This window comes from Drosophila grimshawi, unplaced genomic scaffold (assembly GCF_018153295.1).
Source record: "Drosophila grimshawi isolate 15287-2541.00 unplaced genomic scaffold, ASM1815329v1 contig_848, whole genome shotgun sequence".
Classification (NCBI taxonomy): Eukaryota; Metazoa; Arthropoda; class Insecta; order Diptera; family Drosophilidae; genus Drosophila; species Drosophila grimshawi.
Genome location: NW_025063692.1, coordinates 4,486,739 through 4,497,500, shown reverse-complemented (window position 1 = coordinate 4,497,500; position 10,762 = coordinate 4,486,739).

The following is a 10,762-nucleotide window of genomic DNA, read 5'->3' as shown; positions in this document are numbered from 1 at the left end:
ATTTTGCCCGCTTTTTGGACTTTGTTTTTTTTTTGTTTTTTTCTGTGTTTTTTTTTTTATTTCCTTTTTTATGTGCATTGTGCCGAAGATTTTCTATGTAATTTTGTGCGTTTGCTTTTGCTTCTTCTTCTTCTGCTTCACTCTTTTTTTTGTTTTTTTTTTTGTGCTGGTCAGCTTTTCTCGGGCAGCTCGGTAAGGGGATGGGGCAAGGCTTGGCAGAGGGAGTTGAGCCAAAAAATAAAAAAAATGAAAGCCATGGCCAATTGTCCAAACGACAGTGCATGTGTGCGTGTGTCTGTGTGTGTGTGTGTCTGTGTGTGTGTGTGTAGCATTTTCCATTTGGTTTCTTTTTTTTCTGTTGTTGTTTCGCTTTTTTTTCGCAACCCATTCTTTTGCTTACCTAACAACAAATCTCCCTTCTCCCCAACCCCTCCCCCATTCTCCCCCTTGCACCCCTTTTTAGAGTCCACACAGCATCCGCTTTTGTTACATTTTTCGTTCGCTTTTTATATACCCTATAAAAAGTGTGTAAAGTGCGTTTGAAGGCATAACTCACATGTAAAACATGTATTATAAAATATTGTACTATGGAATGGGAATGAAATGGAATAGAATGAAATGATAAGGAATGAAATAGAATGGAATGGCAAAAATCAGTATAGAATGAAATATTATATTATGTTGTGAAATGGAATTAAATGGAATTGAATGGAATGAGAGAAAAAATACAACACAATGCTGCAATAGAGCTTGCCATTAAATGAATGATTTATATATATCTTCAAAAATCATATATATCATATATTATAGTAATATTGTTCATATATATATATATTATCTGTGATGCCTTATTCAAATGCTGAGCAGCGTATCCTTTGGGTTGAGCATGCTCGGCATTCTTTTCGGGTTTCTTTCTTTCATTTTTTTTTTTTGGACATTGGCTTCAGGTGGTTGGGGTGCCAGCTCCCGGATGGAGTGCGGCGGTTGGGGGTGTTGCGCAGGCGAAAGGATTCGTGCGAAACAAAAAAGTCCACAAGCCCACAGTTGACCAGGCCAGCCTATGCAGCAGCCAGCAGTAAAACCACCCACTTGCCACCTCTGCCCCCTCTCAAACTGGCACACGCCACGCACATTTGGCTGACTTTATCACGGGCAGCTGCTTGGACCAAGGACCAAAGGACCAAGGAGCATGCAGCAGTGAAAGCAGTGAAAGCAGCTCAACCCTCGTTGCTGCTGCTGCTGTTGTTGCTGCTGCTGCTGCTGCTGCTGCCTCGTGTCCAGCAGCTCGTTCGTTTTTTAGCATTTTCCATTTTCTTTTAATTCAGCATAGAGTTTGGCTCACCCTCACACACACACACACACACACACACGCACTTTCTTTTGTGCAAAAAAAAACATAAAGAAGAAGCAGAAGGAGCAGCAGGCGGAGTGGGAGTGCGAGTAGGAGTAGGAGGAGGAGGCAGAAAAGTGAAAGCAAAATTGTAAATTGAGTTACGCATTCTGACAGTTTGCATTACGATCTCTTCTCTCTTTCTTACCCACACTGGCCGCTTGCTTGGTTGGTCGGTCACACATGCTGGTCATGTGTGTGTGTGTGCGTGTGTGTGTGTGCGTGTGTGTAGTGGCTGCTATCTATCGATCTACTTTTTACTCTTCATTGGCATTATTCCGGCTTCGTTTGCGTCTTCGTCTTCGTCGTCGTCTTCTTCTGCTTGGTCGTCGTCGTCTTCTTCTTGTTCGTCGTCATCTCAATTGAATTCGTTTTATTTCGTTTCGTTTGAATGAATTTCACTTGTGCCCCCCACCCGCTACCCGCTGCCCCTGCACGCACTACTACTACTATATCAGCATATATCTGACAAACACACACACACACACACACACACAGAGAGAGCTTGCCGTGTCCGGCTCGTGTGTGTTGTTTGTTTTTTGTTTGAGTTTCGCTGCTGCTTCTTCTTCTTCTTTTTTTTCATTTTTTATTTGATGAGTCCTTTTTTTTTGGCCCGCCTCGCTTCAAAGGATTCGCATATTTAAACATATTAAATATCAAAGACATTTCTCTGACAACCAAATACACCCAACCTCCCACCACCACCACCACCCCCACCCCGCACACCCCACACCCCACTCCCCCTGCTCGTTGCCCCTTGCCATTTCCCTGACCATTTCCCCTTTCTGCTCATTTGCCATTTGGCATTTCTATTCTCATTTTCAATTTGATTTTGACATCATTTTCTTTTATTGATGATGCTGCTATTCGCCTTCCCCCTCCCCCACGCCATACGCATCTCCTTCAGGTTCCCCATTTTCAGTTTGCCTCTCATTTACAGCATTTGGCATGGCGCCCAATTGAAATAACTGGTCACACTCTTCAATCTTTCAGTTGATTTCGCAATCTTTGATTTAATCCAGAGTATTTTTTGGCATCCCATTTTCATAACTCATCATTTTTATAGCTCGACTCAAACTTTTCAACTGATATTTCTTCTTCATCTACTTTCACTCCTCTTCTTGTTTCTTTTCATAACTTGATTTACTCCCTCATTTTCAATTCTTGCAGTTCCGTTTCCACTTTGAAAAACATTTTCAAATCCGTTTTCCACATTTGAATACAGTATTCATCTAGATTAACATATCTATATCGATTTCTTGTCCAATCGTTGATCAGTGCTCTGTCTTAAAATGTTACCTTGTCTTTTGTATTTCTTCAAAGCATGAGGAATGATCTATGGGATAACTGGAAGAAGAAGATCATAGTAGAAAATATCTTTTAAAAATACTTAAATACTTTGAAATACTTTGAAATCGAAGGTTCGAACTTGGAATGTATATATATGTATATCTATATATAGATACATCTATGTCTGCGTCAGGCAGTATTATTATTAAATCGATAACATCGATAAGTGCAAATCGATTAAATCACATATCTCCCACAATTTGAAAGCTATACACATCAAATTTGGGAGATAGATTGTTAGTACATCCACCTAAGATGGGTTAGCAAATTTCTTGGCCAAGAGATTGAGGCCTCTAATTCTATGAGCCAGGCACTGGCCAACCCACGTTGAGAGCTCCCCCAAGTTGCTTGCCACCTCTTATCAGCTGAGATTGTAGCTTAAAAAGTTATCCATTATAAATACTCGAAATTACTTTCAATTATTAACGGGATTTTTATGTAAGTTTTTATTTATTAAGGTAAGCTAAGATTTTGGTTAGTCAATTATAAATGTTATCATTGCATTTTGCTGGTCTATTGTGCGAACCCACACCCCCCTACCACCCACCCACCCACACCAACCTGCTCCAAGCACTCTGTGCCGAACCCCTGAAAAAAAAAAACTAAAATAAAATAAATGGATTTGTATTTTTGTTGAAAATTCAATTAAAATTGTTTAGCTTAGGCAAAGCACAAGAAAACAAAAAATGTACATAAAAATACATCAAATACAAATACATTATATACATACATACATATATATATATATATATATATCAAATTGTATAATACAAAAACGAAAAGAAACAAAAAAAACCTGAGCAAAAAAAGGGAAAAAGCGAAAAAAAAGAGTTACAGCAAATTGAACGTCGACTGCGACGCGGCGTCGCTGCAGCAGCGGTCATTTCAGACAACAGACAACATAACGAGATTCAAACACACACACACCAACACACACACACACACACACACATACACACATATAGTGTTGTCCAGAAAAGCCACCCCTTAAATATATATATATAATATATATACATATATAGAGAAACACAGCAGAATCAAATAAAAAACACGCAACGAAAAGCATGTAAAAAAAACGTGAAAAAAAAAGGAGAAACGCAAAATTGAGAAAAAATAAAACCCGCTTAAATTAAGCCCACCAGCTGCCCACTGAGTGCCAGCAAACCACCCAGCCACCCAACTACCACCCACCCAGCAATCGAGCAATCCACCAACCACTGGACAACGCACGCACGAAGCAGCCAACGCAACGCACGAACGGGTTAAGGTCCAGAATCCCACACAGCCCCTCACCTCACCTCACCCCACCCAACCCAACCCCATCCCACCACGAACCCAACCTGATGAGACAGAGCCAGCGTCCGGTGGTGGCTTGTAGCTGCTGGCTGCTGGCTGCTGGCTAATGGTGCTGGCCGAAATAGGAGGACACGAGGACAGGGCTCGGGTGACGGGTGGTGTTGCGTTTGATGGCTGCTGATCTGCCCGCTGGCGCTTGCCAATTTAAAAAGCACAACAAAAGCAACAAAAAAAAAAAAAAAGAGAGAAAGAGAAAAATAAAAACAGTATGACAAAAAAAAATTCTCACACGCCGAAGCGAGATTACTCTACGTGTGTGTGTGCGTGTGTGTGTGTATGTATTGGTAAGCGAACTTGAACGAACTAGGAACTGCCGATCACTGATCGATCATGATCGATGCAACCAACCAGTCGAACTTTTCTCTCTCTAAACACACACACACACACACATGCCAGAAAGTTGCAACCGACTTAATCGATCAGCGTTTGACAACTAATTGTTCGCACAAGTTGGCTAACATAACGGGTTCAGTTTCGAGTTCAGTTTTGGGTTCGTCAAGTGATTATTCGCTTCGTGTCGTGTGGATAAAGAGATGGCGATAATTAATAATTCGAATTGTTATTTAGCTTGCGAGAATTTGAATTTCTAAAATGACAGAGATTAGACATTAATTAGATTATGTCAAATGTCGTTAGAGTTGTTGCCGATTAAAAACTCACTCATGCATATTCACTGAAACTAGCCTGATGCTGGTTTCTATTGTGTTGTATTCAATAAGTGTTGGTCAACTTCAAATGTACAGCTACAGCACAGCTAATATGCAGCATGGCCGTTGGCCGTTGGCAGTGGCAGTGTATGAAACGGCAACGAAAACGTTGCGATTGCCAACGAAACGACCACGCAGCATAAATAAAATGCCAAGCTAAATAAAAAGCAAACACAACGCAACGCAACACAACCCTTTTTGGCCAGCTTCCCCCTCACACCCAACTCCTGCTCTCATCGTGCGCATCCTTGTCGTCCACCTAGAGAAAGAAATTCAAAATTATGGAGTCGCCATCGTCGCCGTTTTTGTCGTTGCTTTGCCTGCTCGCCGACCCCACTGCCTTCGTCGGTCTGTTCGTCTTTTCTTCTTCTTCTTCATCATCATCGCTTTGCACTTCGTGTCTGCGCCGGTCGCTCGGTTGGACGTTCGGTTGAACGTTCGGTTCGATGTTCGGTTAGATGTTCGGTTCGACGTTCGGTTGGTCGGTTGGCTCGTTGGTCAGTGCGTGCCCATTAAAATGCGTAAATGCGTCAGTGGGTGTATGTGTGTGTGTGTGTGTGCGTGTGTGTGTGTGCGTGTGTGCTGCTATCTGCATCAGCATCGTCAATAACGCCTTGTTGTCCCATAAGTCGCACAGTGGGAGAAAACAAAACAAATGTTAAATGTGAAAAAGCATTGAGTATATTGAGTGATGGGGGGCGTGGCATAGAAACAATTAACTATAATATTAACAGCCCTTTGGAACTAGTTTTGCAGCTGCGATTGCAGATATGCAATTGTGACTTTTGTTTGTTTTTAACATGTGTGTATTGAAATTAACTGTTCCGCCCAACATCTCAACTCACTTACAAACTGACAGCTTGGCGGCCCACTGTCAGCGCCGAGGTGAAAGTGAAAGCCAGTTAGAACGCTCTTGTCGAGAGAGCTCGACTATGAGATACCCTGTTAGTTTTTATTATATATATATATATATATATAGACTCGCTTCGATTATCATGCTGTTCTCTTCTCACACATGGAGACGCATATGTTTTCCTTTTGGGTGTTTCTTAACCGATCTTGTTGATATTCATACAGTATATCATTTATATGTCAAGGTATATAAGATATAAATTGGAAAGAACGAAATCTTAAAAAATTCGATTAAAATTATTGTTATCGGAAATCGATTTGTATCGATATTCGCATAACGAAGTTAGTTATCGAAATAATAAAAACAAACTATGCTTATATAGTTAATGGGATCGGAGATTCCTCCTGCTGCGTGTTACATACATTTTCCCAACTACATTGTACCATCTTTGACCATTTTGATTGGGTTCAGGGTATAACGAGCTGATACGTCGCCGGGGGACATCCTGGCACATCCAGGCACATCCTGTCCAACCGCCCAAATGATTGGTGGCACTGCGAACGTTGCATGAATCTCTCCGCTCGCACATTAAGCAATTCAATTGCCGCTTTCGCTTCGTTTCATTTCGTTTCGTTTCGGTTCGTTTCGGTTCGCTTTAGCTGCATATGTTATACCACACAACAACAATCTAACAATCTAACACCCCAACACCATAACACATAACACCCATCATCCAAACTACCAGCCCAACCCAAACCACTCTGGCATCGACTTGAGTGTTGGTTTACACCCCTTCCCCCTTCCCCCTTCCCCCTAGTTACTTTTTTAGCAGTAATCTAATTTGCTGATCTGTCTGGACTTGATTTGTATACCCCGAATCCATCTCTTAGGCCATTAGGTCTATCTATATATTCTTGTCTGCCTGTCGATCTAAGCATTTAAGTATGTCCGTCTGTCCGTGCGTCCATTAAGAAACTGGTGAAAAGGTTGCACAATCTTAACTTATTGACCATAGTTTGACCTCTAAAAAAATATTGCATTGAAATTGAGAAGCACAGCTTAAGCTTCAAATTCGTGTCAAAATGCTGCCCCAAAAAGTTGCTTATTTTTAGGCGCACAGATTCCAGTAGAAAAAGGCATTCGCTCGGCCATATCCTTGAAGATTTCTAAGAAGACATAATGCTTCCCTCTAGCATGCATATTCAAAATAATTCGAAGTAAACTTTTCATTCTGTTCCTTTGCATTTGCACAGCTTTATGCAGAGCTAATGGAAATATTGCAAATTGTTTTATACAAAATATATAAATATCACTATCATTTATATATAGATAAATATTAGGATTTTTATATATAGATAAATATTAGGATTTTTATATATAGATAAATATTAGGATTTTTATGTTTTCCTTTCCCAGCAAGACTGTTATCCAATGCAACTGAAGTATACAAAATATATACGCAAAGCGGAAAGTTAGCAATGAAATTCATACAACTAAACAGGATATAAAAGTTAAATAAATATTAAACTGTAAATGGTCAAGGAAGCAGTTGAGTAATACTAACGGCACAGATAAGTCTTTTATGTAACAAAAACAGTTATTCTTTCTACTCGGTCGAAATTAATTTCCCTTCAGGCTTCGTTGGGGTGGCAACAAAAATTGCGGCATACTTTTAGGAGCGGGCGGCAAGCAAACAGGCTCTATCTCGGCCAAATCCTTACAGATCCTTGAATAACCTGGTGCGTTAGCATCACCATGACGAACTTTATCGAGCTGCATTCAAAAATGATGGGGTCATCTTGTCAGCACTTGTAAAATTTTACTTTCAGGTCGAAGTAAAATTAGTTGAAATCATAACATCCTCGTTTTCTCACAAACATTTTTGACACAGGACTCGTCAGAATCAGATATAGGTTATATAGCTGCGTTATGTGCAATTTTCTGTTCTTAAAAAAGTCCTTTTAATTGGGCTGTTTGAGGGACTTTCGTCATTTTTATGGTTTTAATCAAATCGATACGCCGCGTAATATTCGTGTTCTCTAATTGTGGAAAGACTTGAATGCCAATCGATATATATCTGTATTTACTGCGATCCTTAAGGAAATGACTGAGTTATATCTAAAAAAGACATGTGCTTTTCACAAAACAGCTCTAAATTGGACAGATCCTGACAGAGCTTCGAAGGACATGCATTCAAGGACTATGATAACATCGAAGATCCCAAACAATTGTTCAAACTTGAGTCGCATGGCGCGCTGATAAAAAGGAGACCAAAAAAGTACTTTTAAATAAAATGCAATTTGGCTTTTTATTTTTTGATGGATTTTTAGGCATTTTGTTGCATTTATTTCTCATTGTTGTTTGTCTGTTTTTTGTTTGTTTGTTTTTTTCATGCAACAGTTCATCTTTGCAGTTTTTCTTTTAGTTTTGTGTTGTTGTGTTTTGTTTCATTTTGCTTTGCTTTAATTTGTATTTTTTGTTTTTGTTTGTTTTTTTTTTTTTATTTTTATATGTTTTTAATGTTTCTATCAAAATTACAAAAATTCCATTTGAATCGGAATATAAGGTATATATGTATGTATATATATTAAATGTCTTGGAAAAAAATTTTATCAAATGGCAACATTGTTCACTATATAATAGACCTGCAAAAAATTTCATGTATTTTTCATTTGTTTACATTTATTTTCGTTTTTTTTTTCTGTTGTTTATTTATTTTATTTAGTTGTAGTAGTTGTAGTTGGTTTTTCTTGATCATTTCTGTTTATTTTTTGTAAATTTGTAGTCATGCATATATATTTATTATTATTCCTTTTCGCTTTGTTAATATTACATAGTTAGATATATATATATATATATATATATATATATATTCATAATGAAATTTTGTTTTTGTTTTCTTGAAGTCTCTTCTTTGTTGTCTGTGGCTGCTTTTCAATTGCTTTTCTGTTCTGGTTGCTTGTTTGAAATATTTTAGTATTTTTGTAGTATTTTGTGTGTTGTTTTCTTAGATTATTGCAATTGTTTGATTTACTCGAGGCTTAGACATATCAAAAAAAAAAAAAAAAACAAAGCGTAAAACAAGTTTCAAAAATCCCAAATAAAAAGATTTCTCTTCATTTTTTTCTTCTTTTTTTTTTGCTGTTTTGTTTTTTCTTTTCGTTTTTGTTTGACTCATAAAAATCCGCTTAGTTAGCACATACTTAAAGTATTTTCGAAATTTAGTTTAGTACGTTCGTTCATTTCTTTTGTTTTGTTCAATATTATGCTATAAATGTTGTTTTGATTCAATTATTTAACTTATGCTAATTTCATTAAATTTAGTACATTGATTTAGCATTTTGCAAGTTTTTTTGTTTTTGTTTGATTTTTTTTTTTAGTTTTTTTTTTTCATTTTATTTTTGTCACGCCAGCGCCTATGGCACATTTCTTATCAAGCATAGCATTTAAATTGTAACTTGTTAATTTATTTTGTTGTTGTTTTATTTTTTCGAGTTCCTATATAATAATAGTATCTAAAAAATAGCTTCATGTATTTTATATAAATTCAATATTTGTTTTTTATGCAAGCATTAAAAATTGGCATTTCCTTTAGTTTAAATTTGTGTATGCATACACATACACATACACATACACATACACATATACACATGCACTGTTACATTTAGTAGGAGTAAAAACAATAACTCTACACACACACATACTATTGCATATATAGCATATTTATAGCATAAATAACTTTTAGTTCATTTTCAAATTCCATTTGCAATCAAAGAGCAAAAAATATCAATTCAAATAAAGTGTTTCTTCGATTTCAATATTCGACAGATAACTGTGCAAAAGTTTCGGGATCTGGTTCGGCTTGGGATTAACGGAATACAAGTGTATTGTTTTCTAAAACAAATTTGAAAAACGGCTAACAAAATTCCATAAAATATTAATATGAGTGGTCATATGGAAGAGTAGCTGAAGTTCGCATTTCAATTACTCAAGTTAAATGCAAATATTTCAAAACTTCAATTTCATATGACCAGAGATATACAAAAAAATATAGATAGATAGATATATATATATATAAGACATACATATACAACATAGTTGACATGTTAACAAACATATTGTTGACATATTGTGTATTAATATAGGTGTAATCAGCTTGATCTATGGCGTGTGTGAGAGAAAAAAAAACAAAAAACAAAACGCAAAAAAAGAACGATGGCAAACGAGAGTTACAAATTATAGTTACTTGATACAGCTACTCGTTACAATTAGACTCGTTAGAGTTACAATTACGGTTACAGTTACGGTTAAACTTCGATTGGTTTTGTTTCTGTTTCTGTTTCCGTTTGTCTATTGTGATTTTTGCTGGACATGAAGAACCGTTAGGAACGCCTGCTAAATATGCCAATACAAAGCGATATACAAAATCGAGATCGATAACAAAAATATCAAAGCTATCGATACACAGAGAGCGCAATGCAATTAGTAAATGTCTTCGATTTTGGATTTTTAGTTTAACATATATATGTATGTTATAGATACTTATATATACATATATATATAGTTTATTGGCTGCTGCCTCTGTCCAGATTTGCAGTAAGTACAATTCCAAAGCATTAAGGCAGCATTTATATATATATATATATATTTATATATATTATTCGAAAGCGAAAGCAATTTAAATGACATACCCTATAAACTATATAGTATAACCGACTTATATATATATATATATGTATATATATACATATATATATATAAATATATATATGTATATATATCTATATATGTATATGTATATGCACTTAGTTTGTATAGTTGTATAAGACTTATAATACGTATATATTTATATATATATATATATATTTATTTATATATATAATTATGTATGCATTAATTGATTAATAATTGTATAAGGCTTGCATGCAACGTAGTTCTTCTTCGTCTTCTTCTTGTTCTTGTTCTATATATTCCATTGTTTTTTCCCTGGCGCATTTCATGCGCCGCATTCATAAAAAAAATTCAAAAATTGTTAGCTACAATAAAAAAAAGTATAATTATATAAACAAATCGTTGCAAAGTATAAACAAATTCTAGTTAATAAAA